This window comes from Carassius gibelio, chromosome A11 (assembly GCF_023724105.1).
Source record: "Carassius gibelio isolate Cgi1373 ecotype wild population from Czech Republic chromosome A11, carGib1.2-hapl.c, whole genome shotgun sequence".
NCBI lineage: Eukaryota > Metazoa > Chordata > Actinopteri > Cypriniformes > Cyprinidae > Carassius > Carassius gibelio.
The window spans coordinates 20,401,191-20,428,314 of NC_068381.1; the positions used below are offsets into that span (position 1 = coordinate 20,401,191).

Sequence of the window (27,124 nt, forward strand, 5' to 3'; positions counted from 1 at the left end):
GGCTGAATGTGCCTATGGAGTCTTATCAGAGTCCTACAAACAGTACAAAATCCGAGTATTAGAAGAGTTTTAAAGAAAGAGCACAAATCCTAATTAAACAGGTTCCATTATTAGAAAATGAAGCCTTATTAACTTGATGATCATACAGCCTATATACAATTACTCTGAAAAGTAAAAAAAAAGTATTTTGCTTTAGTAGTCCGTCTTGCTAAACACAATCTAAAGTCTTATTAAGCAGAGCATAAGTGTGCATGCTGTTTTTCCTGATTAATATTCCTTAATGAGAGTTTGAACAAGGGGGAGTGCTGGTATTCACGAGATGAATGTGCCCGTAAATACAGGCCCAATTTAGCTTCACACTCCCAATTTTTTTCTACAATATGACTGATTTGCCTCTCGAAGGTGTGCCCGGAGAGAATGAGGGAACAAAGTTTTTATAAGAGTAGGAGAATGAGAAGAAACTATCAGAGTATGAAAACACAGTGTGACTGATTATGTGTTTGTGCGTGTGTTGAATATCTGTTATTTGATGGATTAGAATGACTCAGGACAGCGTCGGGAAATTAAAAATGATGTTTGTAATTTTTACAGGTGGTGTGTTGCCAGATCTCTATATCAGCCATCTTTGTGAACATCTGTTTAGTTTCTCTAGAGGACATCTAGGGTAAAGAAAAAGATAGATGTGTCTGTGTAGATATGTATGTCTATGTTCAGGATGTAATTCTGAAATCAGGATGAAAGTGTTATCAGGGCTCGACAATAATGACTGCCCGATGGCCAACCAAATTGAGACAGTAGACGGATTTGGATCGTAACTGGCCCGATCGGGGCAATGCTGTGTCCTCACTAAAGTTTATCATTTGCATGTGTTTTTAAAGCTTTGCCAATTCAAACATTCAATCAACATAAAAGCATTAGAAGATGCGAAATGCACACAAAGTGCAAGGCCATGTGTTTTGGTGATGCTTACTCTATGCTGCACATAGACAGTAGTGTATATAGCAGTGTCCAAAATTACTCATTTACACTTATTTCCCATTAAAAAAAACTATGAAGCGTTTTGCTTTATTCACTAAATTGTATGTAAAAAATATATATATATCTTTACGTTGCTCAGTCCAATCATATATTGACATGCTAAAAACATATGACCGTGTGAAAGATAAATTGATGAGTAAAAAAAAATAAAAATAATAAATACATTTTCCCCCAAAATCAAAATGAGAAAATCAATTGGTAATTGTAAAGCAATTGTATTCTCAGTTGTGATTCTGATTAAAAATCTTATTTCTGAATTTTTATTTTCTTTTTTTAAATGAGCATATATTAATGGCAAGGAGCACTGTCATGATATAGTAGCCAACAGTAATATAATATTTATCATTTTATCTTTTTCACTTTGAATTAGAAATGTGTCATTAATAAAATTTCACAGTGCAAAAATCTATAAACTTTCAATCTAATTTTTATTATGAAAAAGTTGCATTATATTTCCCTATTTTCTGATTTCTTGGGGTGTAAATTAAGCTGGAGTTGGAACTTCCTGTTCATTCATTAAACTGGAAATGAAAGGTTAGGTTATTGCTTTGCGGGACACTTAATTACACATACAGTAGTGTGTTACACATACACTGGCTGTAAACTGCAAATTCAGACAAATGTAATATTTTGACCGGGTAATCAATGCATATGGAATTGCAGTACAAATAATAGAATGAGTAGTAAGCTAATCTGTGAATATTCCCTGCATGTGATTGACAGAAATTCAGTACTTGCCGTATTAGGGTGAATGGCACCTAGACTGTGGCTGTATAGAACTCTGTTTGTAGAACTGTTTCGACTGAGCGAATGGGAGCGACATGCTGTGTTGGGGCAAATCGAAGTCATCTGCATCATGGTGGCTGCAGTTTCAGCTGTTGCAGTGAATGCATTGGGCATGCGAATGGCTGTTTTTGGCCGCCTGGTCTCATTGGTAAGTGACTGCACAGTCAGAGAGGATATGGGGCGTGGACAGGACATAGAGAGGTGGATGAGCCCAGAAAGACTGGGGCGAGGAGGAAGGACCTCGTATTGGTTTAGGGGCAGGTTTCCAATGAACACGAACTGAAACAAAGAACCAAAGCATTTGACTTCATTTTAAAACACACTCACACACCCTCTTTGAAATCTAATAACCAACAAAAAAGGCTTTAATTAATCACTTCACCATGTGATCATCCTGTAGGCCTGAGTGGCTGGTTTCCAACCCAGGGCGGACAGTAAATTGAAACACACATACAGATGATTCTATGATTTTGAATGACCTCCAGTTTGTGAGCTAGCCAACGGCATCAATGCTTCAACAGTGAATCTTGAAGGTAGAAGTTGCCAAATGTGGCATTATAGCAGCTTAGATCAGACTATCACAGATGGCCTCAGGGTAGTATGGGGCAATGGGGGCAAGCAATGTCACCCCAGAATGGCCCAATGCCCCCTCAGGCAGCAACCCAATCACCAGCGTCCCCTCACACACCAAATAAACCTGTCAGCTTGCTGCTTTGTCCTTCTTTCAGTTTCTAATGGAAAAGTCATGGCTTCAACTGTGTCAGACAAGGATAATCAATATACTGCACAATCTATGGCATTTTCCAAATATAGGGTACATACTGGAGCTCCATTATTGAAATATAAACATAAAATTATCATAGCATAACATTTGGCCTGTCCTACCCCAGTTTGACACCTTCTTGCCTGTTTCCAATAATTAAGAACAAAATTATGATTTAAGCTGTTTAACTAACTATTAAAATCATTTTGGAGAAGCATTGTTAATTATTAAATCATGTTAATTGCCAGAATCATTATATTTAGCTGTATCCCAAATTTTGTTCACAAACCTGCCCTGAAACATGATTTTTTTTTTTTTTTCATTAATACAAATATTGCATAAGACTGTGAAACTCAACAGCTTCAGTGATTTATTTATTTATTTACATTTTTACACAACCGTCATAATTGTACAATTGAACGAATTCACACTCGAACATTCGGTGTTATCATCCTATTATTGATGAATAAATGAATAACATTTAATTTAAATTAAATTACACACATTTTAGTTTTAAACAGTTTTTAGACATTTCTTTAACTTATGTGACAGGGCTGCAACTATGAGATAGGATCTGGAGCAACTTTACCACTCACAAGAAGATGTGCCTTTTAAATGTTTGTGTAGGATGGCTGTTTAATACCGTGAGGAAGGTCCATAGGCTGAAAAGTGTTGGTATTGTGAAAATAAAAAATCTCATCACAAGCAGTGCTGGAATCTTTCCTCACATTCTTGTAACAGGGTTGCAAAATGGCATTTTTGTCCAAAAGTGGACATACAATTTTTTTAACGTTTAGCAACTAAACTTGACTGGACCATGATCTAACAATTTGTATTTTATTTTTTATATATATATTTGTGAAAAATCCCTTGTCAGATCCACACTGCTAAAACATCAGATGGAGTAATAGTAAGAGCAGCTTCCAAACTACAGTATAAGGTACATATATAAAGACTATGTGTGGTATGTTTGAGCTGCTGGACTCCAAGGAACACTGTGCTTCTAAAAAGAAAATATAACATTAAAACAAACATTTTTCGAGGCTTGTTTGCACAGTTTTCAAGGTACACCAGAAGTGCTCCTCTGAACTTCTCCCCAACCTGTGCTTTCCCCGAAACGAGCATCCAGCCTCCCTGTAAAACAGTGGACTGAAGCATCAGAAAAGCTCATTAAAGCTGCATCGCATGAGAGCCGAGGGACCTCTCACAACATCACCTGCCGCCGTCAGCCAGTCAAATTAAGAGCCACTGCACCGGGCCAGCGAATACTGACCCTAATTAAAAAAGATGGATTTTCTCTGTTTCATGTATTAATTAGGTAAACAAATGCATTATAGTAGATTTACATCTGTAATTTACCCCAGGCTTGGCAAATGGGGCTAAAGATTGAATGTGTCTGGCTAGACAAAAGCCTACTTAAAAGTTTAAGCCGTAAGGAGCTCTTGCAGTCATCTGGAAACCATCGAGGGACAGATAGAACCTATAAAAGCGGTTCAGCAGCAGGGTGTCCCAGAACCTCCCAGTCTACCCTAATAGTCCCAGCCCACAGGTGATAAATAGCTTTTCCACTGAACAGACCCCTGCAACCTTCTGCTCTTAAAGTAGGAACAGATAACGTCAGAGGTCCAGTATGAGATCATGTCTATGCTAAGTAAAGTTCTTAAAACAACAGCTCAGTCAAGCAAAACTGACTCAAAACAAAAGTTTGATGCAACTGTGAAGTGTGTTCAAATAATAGATAATAATAATGTTATTTGCACTCATCTATAAACTGATTGCAATGAATGTGACAGCATCAGTTTCATGATAAAATATATTTATTTTATTTTTATTTATTTATTTATTTTGGGAGGATGCTAAATATTGTTATATGCTTTCAAAACTAAGAACCATTTGTGCCTTTTTTAACTGAATGTCTTATTGCTTAAAAAAGGTACAAAGTCATAAGATCAGTAGGATATTTCCTAAATAAATAAATACTTTGCTTGTATTAAGCAAGAATAAATTAAATAAATGTAAATAAAATTTAGCTTTGCCATCACAGGAATTAATTAAATTTTTTAATATATTTTATAATACAAAACTGTTTTTTTTTTTTTTAATTCAAAACAGAAATTGTAATCAAGTATGGTCAGCACAAGAGACTTGTGTCCAAAAACATAAAAAAAAAAAATAATAATAAATAAATAAATAAATAAATAAATAAATAAATAAATAAATAAAAATCCTGACCTATGGTTTCTCTGTTAGGGTTCCAGATTGGGCACTGAAACATTTTCTGTGGAAAAAAAAGGGGCTAACTGTTGTTGCCAGACCTCTTTTTTTTAAGACCCAAGGAAAGAACTCACTGGAGCGCTCGTGGTGATTGAGTTTCTCTTGCGTGATGCTGCTGCTCTCATCTTCTCCATCAGAGCTGCTGTCGCTGCAACTGGGCGAAGAGTCTTCAGGGTCCCTGTTCCCTCGGGGTGTTGGGCTGCTCTCAGGCATGGATGACAGGACCTACAGTCAAACAGTCATATAAACACACCCGCAGGGAGAGATGATGAGAGAACATCCTTGAAAAATGTCAGTTCTGGAGCTTTCACCCCGAGTCCAATTAACGCTTGCACTGACGGCAGAATGTAAGGGCGGCAGTGATGCACCCAGTCTTGATTAATGCCACTGCAGAAACATGTTCATTTGGTCTGAAACACATATATTGCATGCCAGGGAACTAATCTATTATGCCCTTCAAAAAGTATTGAACAATGAATCGAATATCTGTCTGACACTTGGGAAGTACTGACTATTAGCCTTCTGAATGCACTAATTTCACCTTTTTAACTGCAATTTGGCTCAAAGGTTTGTCTAAATTAACACTTTGGACATAATCTTTGGAGTTTTAAAAGAATACAGATCCTGCCTTACTTTTGACTATTTCAATTGCTTAATTTCTGTCTAATCAGATTATTCTAGATGACCCTGTACTGTTCCAATCCATCAGATGAAAAGTAAACCAATTAATATCATTTCATGCCGTACAATATCTGTAACTGTCTGTAACATTTATATGAGGGAATCCCATGAAAACTCATCATGGAATCTCATGCCTGGATTATAATTCACCTCAAAAATAGAAAGGGGAATTATATTTTGCATAAAATATGTGATTTCCAATAGGTTGCGCTAGCAAAAACTCATTAATTTTCGACATGGTCACAGAACTTGTAAGGAAAACTTTCAAACCAGACCTAGAATTGGTGGAGTATGACCATATATATATATATATATATTATCTCTGTTAAAATACTCAATTATTGTTGTTGTTACTGCGTTTTGCCTTTGTTTGATTCTCATTTGTGAAGCCACAAGTCAGCATGGGTTCACCAATCAGAGGACAGTGCAGGGCAAAAGAGCTCAGTGATGACCACCAACTCCCATGAATCACTGTGAATAATGTCATTGAATTAGTCTCCCAACATTCTTAAACTACTTAAATATTTGCAATTACTTTGAAGTATAATATATACCATACCTCTTTTTTATGATCAATGACATAAACTCAGTAGCACAGCATCATCATATAGTTTTGATTTGATTAGATCATAAAGCATGATGGAATACAAAATTAATTTCCTCTTACAAGATATTATGTATATATATTTTTTTATATATAAATTTTGGCTTCATATCTGTTTTTGGTAAAACTTCAGAATAGGGAACAGACATTCACTATTAACTCAGAGTTTTCAGTCAATAAACTTTTAATTCGCTGCTTACTTTTAGTTAGTTATGCAGTTGTTAAGTTTAGGTATGGGGTAGGATTTAGGGATTTAAAATATAGTTGCACGATAAAGCATTAATATGTGCTTTATAACTACTAATAAACAGCCAATATCCTATTAATATGCATGCTAATAAGCAACTAGTTAATAGTGAGTGAGTAAGTAAGTGGGTGGGTGGGTTGAGTGAGTGAGTGAGTGAGTAAGTAAGTGGGTGGGTGGGTGGGTTGAGTGAGTGAGTGAGTGAGTGGGTGAGTGGATGAGTGAGTGAGTGAGTGAGTGAGTGAGTGAGTGAGTGAGTGAGTGAGTGAGTGAGTGAGTGAGTGAGTGGGTGAGTGGATGAGTGAGTGAGTGAGTGAGTGAGTGAGTGAGTGGGTGAGTGGGTGAGTGAGTGAGTGAGTGAGTAGGTGGGTGAGTGAGTGAGTGAGTGAGTGAGTGGGTGGTTGGGTGAGTGGGTGGTTGGGTGAGTGAGTTGAGTGAGTAGGTGGGTGGGTGAGTGAGTGAGTGAGTGAGTGAGTGAGTGAGTGAGTGAGTGAGTGAGTGAGTGAGTGAGTGAGTGAGTGAGTGAGTGAGCGAGCGAGTGAGTGAGTGGGTGAGTGAGTGGGTGAGTGAGTGAGTGAGTGAGTGAGTGGGTGGGTGAGTGGGTGGTTTGGTTCATGGTTTAGAACTCCTTACATTTTTCCAATTAAGAGAAAATAGATAGGAAAATATGAATAAGAATGTCTCCTTTTATCTACAGTATATCTAGATATCTGTATATATTGGCATGTGTATGCAGTATATGTACCTTAGGTCCTTTCTGTTTGGAGGATTTTCCCATCAGTTTCTCATCATCCATTTCACACTGCTCCAGGAGATCTAGGATATCTTCCTCCTGTAGAACAAGTCACAAACAAAAGTGAAGATAGTCTTCATTTTCACATAACCTTTTTTTGTGGATATGCACTTAGATTACTATATTTTTGCACCTCACTGGTGATTTTACTGGATGTCAAAAGAAAATAAGTGAAGTGCTAGTTAACTGTCTATTACTGTTACTCATGTGTTGATATATTAGTGCATATTAATATTTATTGGTGATTACTTTTAACAATCAAAATCTATCAATTTGCATATGGATTACATGTGAATTAATGGTAACCAAATGTCAAATTTTTATTTTGAATCAAATTAACTTCAATAACAGTTTGGTTGAAATAATGGATGCTCTGAATGAACCTTCTGAAGTTATATTATATTAATCACATACTGCAGTTCCTGAGATCGAATATAACCAAAATATTTATATAATATCAACCAATCATTATTTTAGCTATCTTCCTATCAAATGCTTAACTCATTCTTTGCAAAATCAGGAACAAACACATAATGTAGTTTTAGTGAGGTCTCCTAATTCCAAAATATTTTAAACATGTTATTATCTTGTCTAAACTATGAGTAATCAAATTGAGTAATTTCTGGGAAACATTCTAAATCAAAACAGCATGTTGCATGACACCTAAACAATTTCTTGGCATAAATCAAAGCCATGTGTTTAGCCCAAGTTCAGGAATCCATCTGGAATATGAATCAACCTCATTCCTCCTTACAAGTCACAGTGTCTGAACCAAACTTTGAATCTAGAACATCATAATCTTTGTAAAATTTATTCTTGTCATTTCTTTCAAATAAGTTGTTGACTTTGAAGTATGGGTGACACTGTAAAATTACACTTTCCTGGTATTACAGACACACAAACAACCAATTTATTTTCCATTATATTTTAAGAATTACAATCAATGGTTCAGGCAAGCAACACCCACCAGTTAACTTAAACACTGTGAAACTAATTATCAGTACGATTCCATGTAATTAATAATGCTGATTCCAATTAAAGTGTAACAAAAAAAAACTATCGATAATTACAGTGGTCTTTAAATTACGTATTCCACTTATAAGTAAAATCTGTGTTTCACAGATGTCGCCTACTTTTCAAGCAGAAACATTATCCCAGCTGTAACTCAATAAGCCAGGCATTGATCTGTTGTTCTGGCTCAAATGAAGGGAGTTTTTAAGTGCATTAAAATCTGTTCTTTGTCTCAACGTCGCCTTTCAATCTTCCCCAAATAAAGAGTAAGGCAGTATTGTTCAGGCAGTTGGTGAAGAGAAAAAAGGACAGAAAAACCACCTCACACTCTTGCTACTGTTAGATGGTTATGAAATTTGCTTTTGTCGCTTTGATTTGGGATTTTCGTGGGGACATGAAATAGCTTGAGGACAGAGGACGCATTTCCAACAAGAGTTTTCATTTTGTTGTCGAATGTTACAATAAGTGGCAGTCAAGTGCTGTAACTTGCCATTATTAAGTGCTTGTTGTCCGATGTGGAAAGCAAGTAAACAACAGAGAAATGTTCTATAAGACTCAATTAACTAAAAAGTCATCAGCAGATCTGTTCCCACCTAAAATTTCACTTAACAACAGTATAATCATTTTTAGTGACATTATATAGTTTTTCATGAGCATTTTCCGCCATTTCTGTGACCCTTGGCTTTAAATGGGCCATTTTTGCTGCTGTACTTTTAAGATGTAAATGTGCCTTTACATGAGAAATTAGTAACAGTTCTTTGCTGCGAGCTGTTAGCTTGCTCTTGCATCCAGTATAGTTTGTGTTGCCCTATCTTTCAAAAACAGCATTTTTGCACCACTTGCACTATATTGTGACAGCTAAAAAACAAAAACTGTTAAGCTCAGACTGAAATGATAAGGGTCCTCTTGTTTGTAATGAGTGTAACCTTTAGAATATACAGAGGGACAAGTGCTATCCACAGATACCACAGTTTACTCTTGTTGCTAGTTCTTCTAGTGTTTAGGTAGTATTTATTCTGCTCTCTCCTTTTATTCAAACATGATGGAGTAGATCAGGTTTCCAAACATCACATGTAATGTAAATATGGGTATAGTGATTGTGATCCAGTGATTTTGGAACAAGATATTTTGGCAGCAACAAGAAGAACAGAGTAAAGCGTAATGTGATTACTGTTAAGACAGAGTCATTAGTAAAGAATTCCTATGAAAACCTAGAGCAATTAGTAATACTAATGACTTATTTTGAGTGATTTTCCCAACTCTTTGTAAATTTGCAAGGGGTAGTCAGGCCGTAGACTAATGTTAAAACTCAGGGTTGCTGAGAAACTGAAGCAACATTAACAAACTGACAGACAGGAATGTCAAAGGCCACATGCTGGCACAAACTCTGGGCTCTTGAATCTTTCCCCAATAAGCCTGACACTAGCGCCGTAGAAAAAAATGGCTCACGCACTCCCCTGCTACATCACCAGACGGCTCCCGGCTCAAACATACAACCTGCCTAACAACCGTCGCCATTCAAACCCATGCCATCTCACATTTCGAAGTCAGATTTCAGATTCCATCGATGTGTGCTATGAGGACGGAACCCTTCCAACAATATGCCTCATTCATATGCATGGGTACACAAATCCACCCTTGAAAATCCCTGTAAAATGAACATCCAGAGGTTTCAGAGAGGTTGCACGGCACAGTAATGAACTCCAGCTGAATAGAGAATCTTAGAACAAAGGCTTTCATTAAAAAATAAATAAATAAATGAAAAGGAGAAACTGCTCAGAAATGGAGGGGGATGATTTGTACTTAAGGCTAATAAAGCTTTTCAAATACATAAATTACATAACAATTACATATTTATATTTTAGTCTAAAAAGATGTAGCCATATTTGCCAAGGCCTTTTTTTTTATCTGGATTTTAATTCCTGCATAAACAATTGAAGAGTTTATGTGTTAAAGTGCTGGGTAATAACTGCATGCTATTAATCATTAGTTAAGCATTAGGAAACAGTTAATTCATCATTTATAAAGCATTAATAGACATTTATAAGCAGTTTATAAATACAGATATAAATGATTTATACCTGATTTAAAAGCATATCTATAATGTATTTAATAATTGTTTTTCATACTTTATTAATGATCAATTTATCATTTCTAAATTAAGTATAGCATTATTTACACACCAGTTATTAAGCAGTTGTCAGTGGTTCATAAGATCACTTAGAAATTGTAAGTAAATTATTAATAAACTATTTAAATGTGCATTCATACATCTTTTTATTCAGACATATAGTAATAATTACTTATAGTGTTAATAAATGGTTTATTAACATGTATTTCTGCTGTAACTCAGGGTTAATTCAGGTAGTTATAAAACATACTATAGTTGTTAGTTAACTATTTTTGTGAGCTCATCTAAAGTGAGGACTATTTATGCCTTGTAAAGCTTTTACAAATGAGATTTAAAGGCTGTTAATATTTCTATGTTCTGTATCACTCTGTTGTGTTTGTTTCCGTTTTTTGTTTAGAAGATAACTGAGCCTTTAAATATCCTTTATAAATGCTATACAAGGCATAACTAGTCCTCACTTTAGATGAGCTCACATAAATATTTAACTGACCACTACTAAATGCTTTATAACTACCTGAATTTACTACATTGCTTGTGATCTTATGAATCACTGGCAACTCCTAAATAACTGGTTTGTAAATAATGCTATACTTCATTGAGAAATGATAAATTGATCATGAATAAAGTATGAAAATACAATTATTAAACACATTATAGATATGCTTTTAAATCAAGAATAAAACATTTATATCTGTATTTATAAACTGCTTATTACTGTCTGTTAATGCTTTATAAATTATGAATTATCTGTTTACTAATGCTTAATTAATGATTAATAGTGTGCAGTTATTATAAAGTGTTACCGAAAATTTTAGACGGCACTTAGAGGCTTTTGCATCCGAACTCTTCAATCGTACAGCATTATTACTGTATATATTTAATATTACAATATAAATTAATATATAATATGCATTTACAAAATACCATATTTAGTCAATTGGAAAAGCTTTAGGTCAGTTACATACATTATGGTGTTTTTAGAGTAAATCAGTCTGGTTAAATATAGTTAAATGCTCTCACCCTCATCGAGATCCTTACTGAAATCCATCCATCTCAAATCCAAGAAACTGCAACATTTTCTCTCACAATTGCAACTTATTTTCCCACAACTGACTTTAGAATTTATAAAAAGGTTTTATATTTCTCAGACTTTATATCTTACAATTATAACACTTCTCGTAATTAAAATTGCCTTTCCACTGCCTCAGACATTTGCATACGATTGTTGCATTTCACATGGAACTTTCAAATCTGTCACTAACTGTCACCCTCTTCTTATTTACAATGGTAAAATGAATTATTTGAATGAATGATTTAATATAATGCATGAATATATCCACCAAAACAAATGACATCCAATACAACTGGAAGAAAAACAGTAGGTTTTCTAGAGCTAATCCACATAAATAATTATTTAATATGTAGAAAATAATTATTAACAACTGGCATTTTACAGGAAAAGTATTTAAAGAATATTGCTTCAGGGGAAAAATACTAGTTTCATATCTGGTCTGATGGTTGTGTACCGTTTAGATGCAGAAGTATAATTTAATAAAATGTAATAATATGTTAATATTTCAATGCATCCAAACAAAGATTACATTTTCTAAACAAAGATTACATTTTCACATTCACATATGGTCTTATTATTCTCTATTGGAAATTAATAACTCCCAGTCTGCTGCTTATCGTTTGTTGGAGATGGAAGTGGAGTGGAAAGGCAGCTTACTCTACAGCTGTGTATTTATATATTGTCAATGCAACTTTATATTTCTCAGTGAGACTGTATTCTAAATAAAATTTTTATTTAATATTTAACTCGTTTTATTAAGGATTTATATAGATCCTTGCTGTTTTGTACAAGATAAATTCAACTTTTTCTGCAACTTGAAGTGTCGCAAACTACTTTTTCAAAGAAACTAGCTTGACCAGTTAAAATCTTAAATTATGAGTAGCTGGTAGTTTGAAAAACAAAATGTTCCAAATAGCTTTCTCAACACTGATGGTCCAGATTCTGAATGGACTTTACAGTCAGTCAATGGGCTATATTTACCATCTACTAGGTAAACTAGGTCTACTAGCAAAAGTCTTCTAGTAATAGCACCGCTCTCCACAACAAACCACATGATTTGAGAAATCATTCATGTGCCTAGATCATGAAAGATACTGATGGTTGCCTTGAACTACACTAATGAACAACAGATGACCACAACAAGAGTCAGGAAGTAAAATACACTTCCACAGTTCTTATTTTAAATGCAAAAGAACAAGTAGTAGAAATAAGTAGTAGGGAGAAGGGGAAAGAGTAAAAGATTGTTCGGTTGCATCTCAGATACATGCCTTCATTCGTTTCAGTGGATTATTCATTTCCTTTTGAAGTGAAGCTGCTCGCCCAGCGAGGAATGTCTGAAAGGCAGCTGAAAGGAGACTCTCATATTTCTCCAAGAGCAGCTTGTCATCTGGGGGGTAAATACGTCTGTACGGAGAGATGGAGAAAGGGAGGGCGAGAGAGAGAGTTTTATCTGATTATCTGATTTAACGGCCTAGTCTGCCTGCTTTTCTAATCACTTAAACAAACCTCATTTCTTTTCGCACATGCATTTGTCCATTAACGCTGTGTATATACTAATGATTAATAAACATGTTCTTATATTAGACGTTAAGACTAAACAAAAGCCAGAGACGTGTAAACCTTTGTCTATATCTGTGTGATGAATCTTCAGATCAGTGCCAAATTGGGTCGGGGATATAATTAAAAGCAGCAACTGGCTGTGCTTCAGGACCCAGATTTTACATCAAACATCAGATGGCAGGCCGCTACAGTATCAAGATTATGCAAACAAAGCCCTAAAATGTATTACTATTACTGGTAACAATTTACATTTGAGCAATGAACAATATATTTTTTACACTATTTATTCATCTTCATTAATGTTAGTTAATAAAAAAACAGTAACACTTTAGTTTAGGGAACAATTCTCACTATTAACTTATAAGCATGCATTTTACTAGCATATTGGCTGTTCATTAGTACTTATAAAGCACACCTAATTCTGCATGACCAGATATTAGATCCCTTTAACACTACCCCATATAGCTAAACTAACTTACAGTGTATTAACTAGAAAAAAAAGTTTGTTGAGACAAACTTTAAGTTCGCTTGAGAAAGCCTGACCAGAAAGTTTGAAGAAGTTTATAGTAGTTTAAAGTATTTCGAAGTTTAAAGTAGTTTAAAGATTAGTTGAAAGATATATTAGTTTTAAAGAATGGTAGATAGATTTGTTCAAAATAAAGAATGATAGATAGATTACTTTGAAAGAGAGAATGATAGATAGATTAGTTTAAGAGAAAGAAAAATAGATAGATAAATTAGTTAGAAAGATATATTAGTATGTTGATAACATGATTATCATGTTGCTAACATGTTTTTTAGCATGATTAACATGATGCTAGCATTTTTCTAGCATAATTAGCATGTTGTTAGCATTTGTCACTAACATGTTTCTAGCATGATTAGCATCTTGCTAACATGTTGGCAGCATGATTAGCATGTTGCTAGCTTGTTTCTAGCATGAGTAGCATGCGAATAGCATGCATACACATATATTCTGAGTGCCGCCATTACTGTCTAGAGTGCGTGAATGGTGCACTGTCATTGGTTGTTACCGTTTACAGTGCGTGGAATGGTGCACTGTGATTGGTTGAGCGGAGATATCAAAATTCTGCTAACTCTGCGAATATCGCATTTTGCATAAAATTAAACATTTACTTTTCAGTACCGACCAGATACAATACTGATTTTGGCGGAAACTCAATATATTTTTTTGGCAAATATGTTTTTTTGGAAATGCAATATTTGCATTTTGGAACCAAACTCTTCATATTTAAAGACTTTGCCACTGATGATTCAAAAGTTTGGAGCATTGTAGAGTAGCGCTGTTACGACTGTTCAAAGGACTGGCAGGAAGCTAGTGCAAGTTAGTGATTTTTAATGAGGTAGACAGACAAAGCGAATGAAGACAGGGAAACAGGTGATACTTGGCGGGGAATACACAGTCCGGGAAGATGCAGGTGTTCAGAGGATCAGGAGTGCGAAGGTGAGGGTGACACAGGAACTGCAGGGAAGCGAGCCGTGAAGGTCCTTGCCGGCCACGGCCTGATCGAAGACCCTCGGAGAGGGCGTGGAACGATGTGCAACACGGATGGTGGTTCTCCCACACCGCCGTCCGCCATAACGTGGCCCTGGAGAGCAAACGCGACCTTGGACTCTTCTGTCGAAAAGGTGCGGGGTTGTAATTCAAAGTGCATGGAACACTTGTTAAGGTAAGTTATGCAAAAGTCAGGCTCACCGGAATAGCTCTCCGGTGCCGGAAGGCGAGGTTCAGGCCGGAAGTGGTCATGGGAGATGTCCTGGGGGGCGGGCGGTGCAGGCGGTGCGGGTGGCGCAGTGGGAGAGGTCAACTGATGGATCTGCTGGGACACCTGTGTCACCAGCGCTTGGACCGCGCGTCCGGTGTTGACAATACTCTCCTGCTGCTGATCCATACGGGTGACGCTGTGGTGGATGAACTCGGAGAGAGAAGTGGTGCTCACTGCTTCCATGAAGGTCAGAGCGTTCTGTTACGACTGTTCAAAGGACTGGCATGGAAGCAAGTGCGAGTTAGTGATTTTTAATGAGGTAGACAGACAAAGCACATGAGGACAGGGAAACAAGTGATACTTGACGGGGAATACACAGTACGGGAAGATGCAGGTGTTCAGAGGATCCGGAGTGCAATGGTGAGTTAGCAGCAGGAGAGGGTGACACAGGAACTGCGGGGAAGGTAAGTGTCGTATCCAGAGATGAGATGAGATGAGATGAGATGAGATGAGATGAGATGAGATGAGTGGATGGGGTTCCGGGGAGACAAGACAATCCAACGAAGAAAAACAAACACAAGGGGCAATATATAGGGAGAGGTAATGAGTGAAAGCTGCTGCTGATGACGCAAAACAAAGAAACTTCACCCACATAGTAAAAACCCCGAGATCACGGTTTACCAACTGTGACAAGCGCTTGTTGTTTGTCGTTTCTCCGATCACAAATGCAAACATGGTTTTATGTTTACACGGTGCAATACGCAACACAACACATAAAAAGAGGGTATAAATCATTACAATTGTGTCACCACTGGATGCAACAAATGACATGTTTGTAATGGGTTTTATTATTTTTGCCTCATCACGTCGTATTCTGACTGGGACACGCATCACAGTATGACAAGGGGCATAAAATTTCCTTCACACACTTGAGGTATTCGGCCAATCACAATGCAATGGAACGCTGGCCAATCAGAGCACACCTCGCTTTTCAGAACGATGAACTTTGTAAAAGTCAGTGCGTTTCAGAAAGATGGGGCATAGAGGAGAAACAATAATGTATATGGAAAATAATGTCTTTTTGAACCTTAAACCGCATAAACACATTTCATTACACCAAATAATGTTATTTTTAGCAACGTCATATGACCCCTTTAATAGTGAGATTTGATCCCCAAACTTGTTACTTCATATTAGCTCAGGTCCATTAATAATATGACCAGATGTAACTTTTGATTGATAACAATATACTAAATGTTGAAATTAACATTAAGATTAACTAATATTAATCAATACTTTAGAAGTATTTTCCATAGTTAGTTTATGTTAACTGTAGTTACCTAATGTTTATTAAATAAACCTTGTTGTAAAGTGCTTCCATAGTACCATGAATTACACATAAGATGGCACATTATACAGCGATTAGTACTGATTAATACTGTTAAGACTGTACTGTGTTCTTAAGGACAAATCTGAACAACTAGCATTTATTCAAATTGTAATCTGTCTTACTTTTCGGATTAAATTTTTTTATGTACATGTCCATGTAATGTCCATTCTTGAAAACTATTAAATTAGTTTAACCATTTTAACACAAACAATGGGATTAATATTGTATTAGTTTTAGATGTTTAACCAGTGATAAATGTATATGTGCAAAAATACTGTAATTGGATTGGACAGCTACTGACATCATCGACAAAACATGAAAAATGTTTTGACTTCCTTTTAAAAGTTGAAATGTAGAGTCAAGATGAAATTGTACCATCCTGAAGTGTTTTTTTGTATGTTTGTTTGTTTTTTTAAGTAGTGACTGTCAGAATGCAAAAATGATCCTGGTTATTATAGTGACTACTTAACAAATAAATAAATTGTGAATATTTGACTGCAGAAGGCAGCATTTGACCAATCAGCATCAAGTATTCCAGAAAATTGTGTAATAAGACTATTTATGTTACTATCATAACTTAACACAATTTTAAGGTTAGTTGCATTTTTAATTTTTCCTTTATAATTTTTTTTTTAAGAAGAGTCTGACCCAACATTTGAAAACCACTGACCAAAATAATAGTGGCACCTCAATCTAAATAAACAGTGAAGGTAGAGTGAGTAACTAATTTTACCTCCCATATTTCCACATTTCAGCCCAATAAACTAAAAGTCACTTGGCGTGTGACATTTAAAACAGCTCTTTCGGATTCTGGCTTCAACGTAATCAAAATGCACAAGTAAATGTAAATGTTCAGATCAGACGATAAACCACCCCAAATCCATTAAGAGCTACAAGCATGATGGACAAACTTGTGTGGGAGAAGTAATCTAGTAAGAGTAAGTGGGCTTAGTCTCCGGCATATGACATGCTGAAATCTGTGTCTGACCCACAAACCTCAAACCATTTTTTATTTTTATTTTTTCATGTTTCAGCATCTTTTGGGGTGTTTTTATTTAGAGTTGAATAGAACAGCAGTTACATGCATAAGCATAAAATGACCTATTTAGGAAGAGGCATTTGTTTTGTATTCCTCCTCTGAGGCTCTGACGTGTAGACTCCATATTAAGGAGCAATTACAAAGTGACTGCATTTATTATTTGTTATTTTTTTCCGAGTGAAAAATCACAGCAAATCACATGCTAAATGTTGCAATTTCTCTATGATAAAACCAGCCTCTATGGTAAATACGTAGGGTTAGTCAAGATGATTGTGTAATGAGGTCAGGTTAATCAAGTCTTAATGGCAGGTCTTCATTTGGCACATACTAGTGTCTGAATTTGTATGTAACAAGCATTTGGCTGCTGCTGATGCATTTGGCTTCTTTACAAAACTTCTTTTGAAGTCATTAAAGTAGCAACCTGAAGTTGTGTAATGTCCCGCAGCAAGCAATCTCAGACAGAAATATATAAAAATACTGATGTTCGGTTCTTCTAGTCCAGGGCTCTCATATCAGCAGTCATAACTGAGGAAAAAATAATAATTCAAGCCTGCAAATAAATGTTAATTTAATTGCATATTTTCTATAATGTTGTCATTAGCTTACTTTGGCCTTGTATGTGGACCAAAGACAAGTTGTCTAATTTTGATGTCCACATTTAATACTATTTTACAAAAGTAATTTTATATACATAGAAAGCATATTAAATGCAAGTCAAGTGTCTATTTTAATGTTTCAGATAACGTTTGTGAAAATAAAAAGGCTAAATATGGGTGAAATCATGTTCCATCATCATTCAGCTTAACACATATTTATGTAAAAATTAACGAACATACTTATTCTGACCTGTACTTAATAAAATATATAAAAGTGATCATACAAAATTGTATTATATTTTAATTTTAAAAAATAATATATATTCCCGACAAATGGGTAAAATATTGTGGTTTGAAGGATAGTGGCAAAGACTGGGAAAGATTTAAAATTACAATGGGGACTCCATTTTTTTTATCTTTTTATGACATCTTCCAAATTTTATGTCAGGTTCCAAATATACCTGATTTTTATTAAAAAAATTTATATGAACCCCTTTTCATTTTTGACCAATGTACGTATGTACTTAAGTATGTACTGTTTGTGTGTATAAATTAAGTAATCATGTATAAGTTTATAAAAAAAAAAAAAAATCACGTCTTTTTACAGGGATAAAGCAAGGAATATAAACACAAATCTGCAAATAAACTTAAAATTATATTAATAAATAGAATGTTACCCAAAGACTGGATTCAAACATTCATTGGTGTCTTACTATTTTGCTTTTCTTTTAGAACCACTCTTGTCCTTGTTTTGTCCTCACATGAGAGCCTAAGAAATTGTTTCATACCATCACATCCCAAACCAAGCCACAAGAGACCCCACAAGTGTAAGCGTGCATTCTTACAGGATACCAATTGTCAAAGCGGCTTCCCTACCTGTAGATCCCCAGGTGCCGCTTTTCGTTCTCATCCCTAGAGACCTGTTTGCAGACTTGGGCCAGTCTTTCTTTCTGAAAACACAACACAAGTGAATAAGCAGCTAGAAGCAGGAAGAACAACAAAGAAATCAAGCCCTGTTTCTGTTAGTGCTATCCTGCAGTGTAATTTAGCCACCCAAAACCGAATAACAATGGCATCGGATGACTCGTTGCCTCTATTATGAGGCAACTTAATGAAGTCTGAGAGTTAGCAGGCCAAATAACAGCCTTTCCTCTACACTTGTTAATACAGGGGGCCCATTTATAATTCATACAGATTTAACTCCCACTGTACCATTTTAATACATCAAAAACTATAATTGTGGAAAGGTCAGCTGGTCAATTTGCAGTGGCGCAGCAGGGTGTCTTCTATAATAGTCACTGATCTCTGCTAAATGCTGGTACAGGCATATTCATTCAGCCCCCAATCCCCAAATCTCACTCCTCTTTTGCATCTAGCTTTGCCCTTTGAAAATACCACCTACCTGCAGTCATCGCAAACTCTTCAATCTCTTCATATGATAAAACGCTGATCGACCAATCAAGGACAGGTGCACAAAGCACCTTCTACTTCTCAAAAACGTGCTTTGTCTGTAAATCTAATGAATCTAAAGAATTCATTATATATATATATATATATATATATATATATATATATATATATATATATATATATATATATATATATATATATATAGGTGCTGGTCATATAATTAGAATATCATCAAAAAGTTGATTTCACTAATTCCATTCAAAAAGTGAAACTTGTATATTATATTCATTCATTACACACAGACTGATATATTTCAAATGTTTATTTATTTAAATTTTGATGATTATAACTGACAAGTAAGGAAAATCCCAAATTCAGTATCTCAGAAAATTTGAATATTGTGAAAAGGTTCAAATTTGAAGACACCTGGTGCCACACTCTAATCAGCTAACTAACTCAAAACCCCTGCAAAGGCCTTTAATGGTCTCAGTCTAGTTCTTTGATCTGCACAATCATGGGGAAGACTGCTCACAAGAACGTTGTCCAAAAGATGACCATTGACACCTTGCACAAGGAGGAGATTCACAAAAAGTGGACTGCAGCTGGAGTCAGTGCTTCAAGAACCACTACACACAGATGTATGCAAGACATGGGTTTCACCTTCGCATTCCTTGTGTCAAGCCACTCTTGAACATCAGACAGCATCAGAAGCGTCTAAAGACAAAAAGGACTGGACTGCTGCTGAGTGGTCCAAAGTTACGTTCTCTAATGAAAGTAAATTTTGCATTACCTTTGGAAATCAGGGTCCCAGAGTCTGGAGGAGGAGACGAGAGGCACACAATCCACGTTGCTTGAGGTCCAGTGTAAAGTTTCCACAGTCGGTGATGGTTTGTGGTGCCATGTCATCTGCTGGTGTTGGTCCACTGTGTTTTCGGTCCAAGGTCAACATAGCCATATACCAGGAAGTTTTAGAGCACTTCATGTTTCCTGCTGCTGACCAACTTTATGGAGATGCAGATTTCTTTTTCCAAAAGGACTTGGCACCTGCACACAGTGCCAAAGCTAAACGTACCTGGTTTAAGCAAACTCGCCTGACCTTAACCCCATAGAAGAATCTATGGGGTATTTTGAAGAGGAAGATGCGATATGCCAGACCCAACAATGCAGAAGAGCTGAAGGCAGTGCCACAGACTGATCGACTCTATGCCGCACTGCATTGCTGCAGTAATTCAGGCAAAAGGAGCCCTGAGTGCTGTACATGCTCATACTTTTCATTTTCAAACTTCTCAGTTGGCCAAGATTTCTAAAAATTATTTCTTTGTATTGGTCTTAAATAATATTCTATTTTTCTGAGATACTGAATTTTGAATTTTCCTTAGTTGTCAGTTATAATAAACATTTGATATATATCACTCTGTGTGTAATGAATGATTATAATATACAAATTTACTTTTTGAATGGAATTAGTGAAGTAAATCAACTTTTTGATTATATTCTAATTATATGATCAGCACCTGTAACTGGGTTAATGCTTTAAATCAAGTTAAGTAATCAGATTACTTTTTCAAGTAGCTAGTAAAATAAAAAATGTACTTTTATAATTACAACAAAATATCAGTTACATTATCAAATAAGTAATGCAAGTTACATTGCTTCCCCATTTATCCACTGAACGTTGAGAGGGAAAGAGAGTGAGTTGCAGGGATAGAGGCACATGCTAAAGCCTGAGGTTTATTAATTTCACTTTTTTTGTGAAGGGCCTTTACAGTTGCAAAAAATATAAGATATAAAATTGTTTTTAAATTTAAAAACTATTTAACAAGCCCTGTAATGGAAAAGTAAAGTTATGCATTATTCTGCATAAAAGTAATGCAATTACTTACTTTTTTATGGAGTAAAGATATATATCGTAATCCATTACTTTGAAAAATGAGGAAGCAAACACGTTTTCTTTTCTTTCTTTTTTTTTTTTTTTTTTGGCGAAAGGGTTCACTCTGAAAAAAATTAATTAATAAATAATGGCACCCAATACTGATTGATCTAAATTTTGTAAACTACTACTAGATATGTAGGCTGGAAAAAGTACTTTTCAGATGTAATGGGTACAAATGAATAAACAATTCAAAATAACAATTAATTTTATATTTAAAATGTAATAACATTGCCTAGTTTTACATATGAATAAGGTGTTGGTCAACTGAATTCATGACATGTGAGTTTCTAGTGTTGAAAGCTCTGAAATAGCCTATTTGGAAGTGTTGTAGTTTTGCTATTTATAGTAACTAAAAATATTTACAAATAAAACACACAAACATTTTAAGTTACTTTACTAAAGTAGTAGTTATTTGATTCATAAATACACTAGTCTGATTTTTGTTTTAATCGTCAGAAACTATCATACATAAATATAAAATCACAAACATTTCCCAACAAGACTGTGATAAAAACCAGCATGAAGTCAAATTTGGCCCAGCCCAGACTGCTACTAATATATATATATATATATATATATATATATATATATATATATATATATATATATATATATATATATATATATATATATATATATATATATATATATATATATATATTTTTTTTTTTTTTTTTTTTTTTTTTTTAATTATTATTATTATTATTATTATTATTATTATTATCAGTTTTAAACATACATTTTACATTTTTGAGGAAAAATAAAACACGTAAGTTGCATTTTATTACATTTGTAAATAATACCAATAGGACTAAAGCCTAATGTTATAATTTACCAACATTATAAACACTATAAACAGGCTGTTATAGTCCCCCTTAAATGGGAACTTGTGCTGCGTCCCCAAGAGGGCGCTATGGGGGGTGGGGGTGATGCCCACGCGTTTAACTCCTAAGGGAGCAGAATGCGTGCATTCAAAAGATATCGCAATGAAAGCGCATGGACGGGGCTCACGCTCAACGGCATGGATTGTAATACATACTATTTAAATTGACTAGTATTTGTTCCTCATACAGTGTTTTATTTTGATAATGAACAGGCTGCTCTGTTTGCAGTGAATATATAGTGTGCACGAGATGCACTGGTGAAATCAGCTGAAACTTAAAATACTCCATCATTTTTTGTCATACAGTAAAGGCATAATTTGAAACTGCAAAGTGAAAACTGTTAGCAGTTTGACATTTTAAGAATATGAGCAAAGATTATTAGAATGCTTTGTAAAGCAAACACTGTTCCCTTCTTTTTTCACTTTTAATCAGTGTATTTGGCATCCAACACCCACTCACTCTCCATTTCGTATTTCTGAGTGGGAGATCTTCCCAGGACAGTAACCTGCCTCACAAACTATAATCAGGGAACCCACTCTGGAGATGGCACCAGAGGTGAGGGGGCACAGGGACAGAGGTGGTGGGCCAAGCCCCCTGAAACCCCTGTCCACCCCATTTTTAATTTTCAACATGAGCACCAAGACTCTACAAGTCTAGAGCCATTGCACAAACTGCTACTCCATGGCTCCAACATCAAAATATTATTTTGCTTCAATAATTGTGTAAATATGACTTAATAAAGTATGTATTTTTTAAAATGCTGAAGAGGTCTCACCAGTTCTCCTCTCCTGCGCTCTATTTGGTGTCGTTGTTTCCCATTCTGATGATCCGGCCGTCAGTTTCCGCACTGATCCCTGTCCGTACAGTCGTCGCTGGGCTTCAGCTTTCTGCTGGGCCAAATTCCGTTGTTTATCACTCACTCTGGGTAAAAATAAATAAATAAATGCTCCAGTAATAGCACACAAAGTATCCCAAACTCCCAGCCGAAATCCTGACAGACTCCGAGACTCCATACATCACTTGACCTGACAGCATTCTGCACTTTAAGATTTCATCGCTCACTGGCCCTTCAAATTTGCTGTTGGAAGTGACCACTCAGGGTCAGCGGGCTCCTGAACCACCAGGGAAGCCTCTCGTTTTATTGATAGGACTTTCACACTTCTGAGTTCTTGTCACTGAGTTATTGGTTTTGTCCTGCCACTGCTGGGGAAATAACACAGGAGTCGCTTTGATATGTTACTGGTAAGAACTCAGCTGGATCAGCTGGGACACAGTAAACGTCTGTGGAGACTTCCAAGAAAATCACTGCGACAGAATGGCAGCAATGCATCCAGAAATCTGATCCACTGCTGGATTGAGTTTGTCTGCTGTTGTTTCCTATTCTACCACCATTGTTGGTCCACTCGGGTATGTTAAGTACAATAGGTGGACCTGAGATTTGAAGCCCAGGTCTATGATAATCAATCACCAGAAACCCAGCATACTGACATATAACTACACGCACAGATGTACACAGGCAATCACACAAAACATACATACACAAGCAAACATACACAACATTCCCACAAAAACACACAATCCTCACAAATAAACACACAGTTTAGGAACATTACAAGTTAAATAAACTTACTGTAATAGAAAACAGATTGAAATACATTTTTATTACCCTCAGTATTCACAGTAATGTAACTTACTGAAACATACAAATGTTGTAGCAATAAACATTTAACTAAAAATATACAATCAGTTAAAAATTATATCCATAAGACTATAAATACCTGAGACTAGTGGGATTAAACCATTTGCTTACCTTGCTATATCAATAGGTTTCAAATCATCTCATAACCATTTAAATTCTACTTAAAGAGATGATGAAAATTTGCTGTTAATTTACTCACCCTCAGACCATCCAAGATGTAGGAAAGTTTTTTATTTAGAACAGTAAAAAGTTTTTAGGTGAAAGTGATGTCCTTGGCAATTCATGCACTGCCGGTTTTTGAGAGAGTAAAAAAAAAAAACATATACAGACAAGACCAAATTAATATGCGCCCGCATATATGTCATAATGCATCAGAGAAAGTTCACGGTCCATTGTCGTGAACACGCTAAGAACTGTTTACCCAGACTGTGGATTAAAGTTAATAATGTTGTTAATAATTTTCTGGCAGAGTGTTACGTGCTCGTGTTACCTCCCCTTTTGTTATTGGTTGCTGTGTTTCTCCCCTTGTTATTGGTTTCTTCCTGTTTGCGAACATGTAACACAGAGGCTGACCATTTCACTTCATAAGACCTCAATATATCATCAGGAACCACAGGCTTTAATTTGGTCTTGTTTGTATATGCTTTTTTCGACTCTCAAGAACCGACAATCACAGACACAGACCATGAGGGATAGTAAATTAACACAAATTTTCATATTTGTGTGAACTATCCCCATCAACCAAGAATACATCTTTAAACTCAAACACAATTACAGCATTTCCGAAACAAAATAAAGCAAGCAATATCGTTTTATGTCAAAACAGGTAAAATGGTCTCCAAAAATTTACAGTATTGTGACATTTTGTGGTTGTCAAATCTTAGCTAATTTTATCCTTATTTAACAAATCTGATTTGTTAAATAATGTATGAAAACATATTTCATACATCTACTAAAAATCTGAATCAGTTGCATTACAGTAACTGCAAACCGGCTCAACTCTGTGAAAAGTTAAATAGTTTAAAAACTTGGTCTGGCACTGAAGATGCCACTTGTTTTTGTATTTTGTCATGTACTGTAAACCTGTGACCTTCAGATATTTTTAAATGTGGTTCAAGTGTCTAAAAATTCTTCTTTCTAATCAAACAGTAGCAAATACAAGTGCATGAGGAGAAAGAGTTTCAAGTAACTTCTTAGTGGAGATCAAGGAATCAATATTTTCTAAAACACTAAAGACTGGTAGACAGCTGGGAATGAAGAGTGAGTTTTTTGATTAACTCTTTCTTTCTTTTTCTAATGGGACTCTGGAGAGAGTACTGCTTCATACCTGATGTTGAGGAGTTTCAGGGTGTTGAGCAAAACCCCCTTCTTCACGTCGTAATCAATCTTTTGATCTGTCCCAAAACTCGGCGCACGATTGATCTGTAGAGGAAAAAGAGTTAGATGTTTTTGTTTTCATATAGTATCATTTTTTTCTATTTAATTAAAAACATGAAGCAATATTCATCTTTTAATGAGGACTGAGAGGCCACATAGAAGCAGTCATTGTTATCCATTATTGGAAAATCACAGGGCATCAGCTCCCTTAAAAAAAAACCTAAATCTGGTTCAGTGTTACTCAGTGTTATTCAGTGTTGGTCAGTTACTCAAGAACCCATTCAGTCTAATCTGTGAACCAACTCATAGAATTCATTAAAAAGGTTAGACCCAAACAAACAAAATCAGGCTACAAACCAGGCAACATTGCTACTTCTCTCATGAACGCACAAAGAAGATGTAGATATCAACATTTTCATTAATAGGGCAGATATCAACATTTAATTTTCCTTTTCATCAGACTTGGAATATAGTACAAATGTTTTATGGGCTTTTTTCATGTTTTTGTATGATTTTTGAAAGCTTCATTAATGGTCTGCTCATTGGAATGGCATTGAAAATAAAGCTTCAAATATTGTTCCCCGGAAAAAAGAAACTCACACAGGTTTCGAACAACATGAGGTTGAGTAAATGATGACCTCTATGGAGAGAAGCGCTGCATGCAGGTCAAGCGAGATTCAAGTTCAAACAACTAAAACTTTGATCTTGTTTGCTGCAGAGTTTTCAAAGCATGGCCAGTGATTACCAGACAATTGACAAGGCATATCAGAGCACAGGTGGTGCCATTAAGAAGCCTGCATGTCTAGATATATTGGGTTGTGACACAATGTCAAAGGCATATCATGGCCAAAAAATAAATAAATAAGAAATGATGCGTTCCATAAAACCGTAAAATCATGACCATGAAAGCCTGCATGTTTCCTGGCTTGCTTTGTTATGAGACAAAAACATCTGTTGTTGTTCTTCTGATTGGGAAAGACATTTAGTGAATGTGATCAGCCAGGCAACAAACCAACAAGTCCATTATGCTGAATGATGCTGATAGACGTCACCACTTGAACAGCACAATCTTTTCTTATCTCACACGAGGAATCTATTCAAGTGCTGCCACTCCGTGGATCTCTGACAGCTGACTGGGAAAGAAATCATCTTTACATGCGAATATATATCACATGAGCCCTTGCATTTTCATCATTACCCATTGTGATGATCAGGTGTTAACGCTTTCTGTGTTTCAGATCAGCTTTGTTTGCTTCGCATTGGCCAGAATAATGCGTGATCTAAACACGTGAAAACAAAAGCTTTGCAATCTGGTTTACTTATTTGTTTGAATTAAATAATTTATAACCATTCAGAATCATTTGAGTAGTTAATTAGAGATAATTGAGTAATAGAATGTCTTTCTGTGCATTAGTATAATCTGTCACATTCCTGCCAACACAAGCTAATTCATCAGATGCCAGAGTTATTTTCTCTGTGGAACTGAAAAAAAAAAAACCTGCACAGGAAATGAGACCAGCTCAAGATATCTGCACAATTACTTTGATGTTTGTCAATATTCATTCATAACTCATATCCTCAGTGCTGCAGGATTTGTAATCAGAATCGGACCAGAAACTCAAATCTTTTGTTGTTCATATTGTTGCACGGATAGATGAAAAACTCAAATTCCAGAAAAAAAAAAAGTTTTATCAGGCACTTTAAATTTTTACAAACTTTTAAGTCTTTTTAAGGTATTTATTTGATCAAAAATACACTAAGACTAGTGATCTTATAAAATATTATTACAATTTATTTACATTTTATTATATTTTTAAATGTGATTTATCCATGTAATGGCAAAGCTGAATTTTCAATACTTCATTCTTCAATGTCACATGATCCTTCAGAAATCATTCTAATATGCTAAATTGTTGATCAAGAAAAAAAAATGTAATACACCATGATAAACTACAATTCAAAAGATTAATTAATAATAATAATAACAATAATAATAATAATAATAATAATAATAATAATAATAATAATAAAAATATTAATAATATTTTTTACCAGAAATGAAATTATGACTGCTGAAAATTCAGCTCTACAACAGCAGTAATAAATGACATT

The 27,124-nt window shown here is 35.3% G+C and overlaps 1 protein-coding gene and 1 pseudogene across 1 annotated transcript in view; both read right to left on the reverse strand.

Moving 5' to 3' along the window:
• The window catches only part of uox (urate oxidase), a 321,443-nt gene that overhangs the window by 221,142 nt on the left and 73,177 nt on the right, over nucleotides 1–27,124 (reverse strand). The gene's annotated exons all lie outside the window — the stretch shown is intronic.
• LOC128022623 (tubulin polyglutamylase TTLL7-like) overlaps nucleotides 1–27,124 on the reverse strand; it is a 79,637-nt pseudogene that overhangs the window by 9,922 nt on the left and 42,591 nt on the right.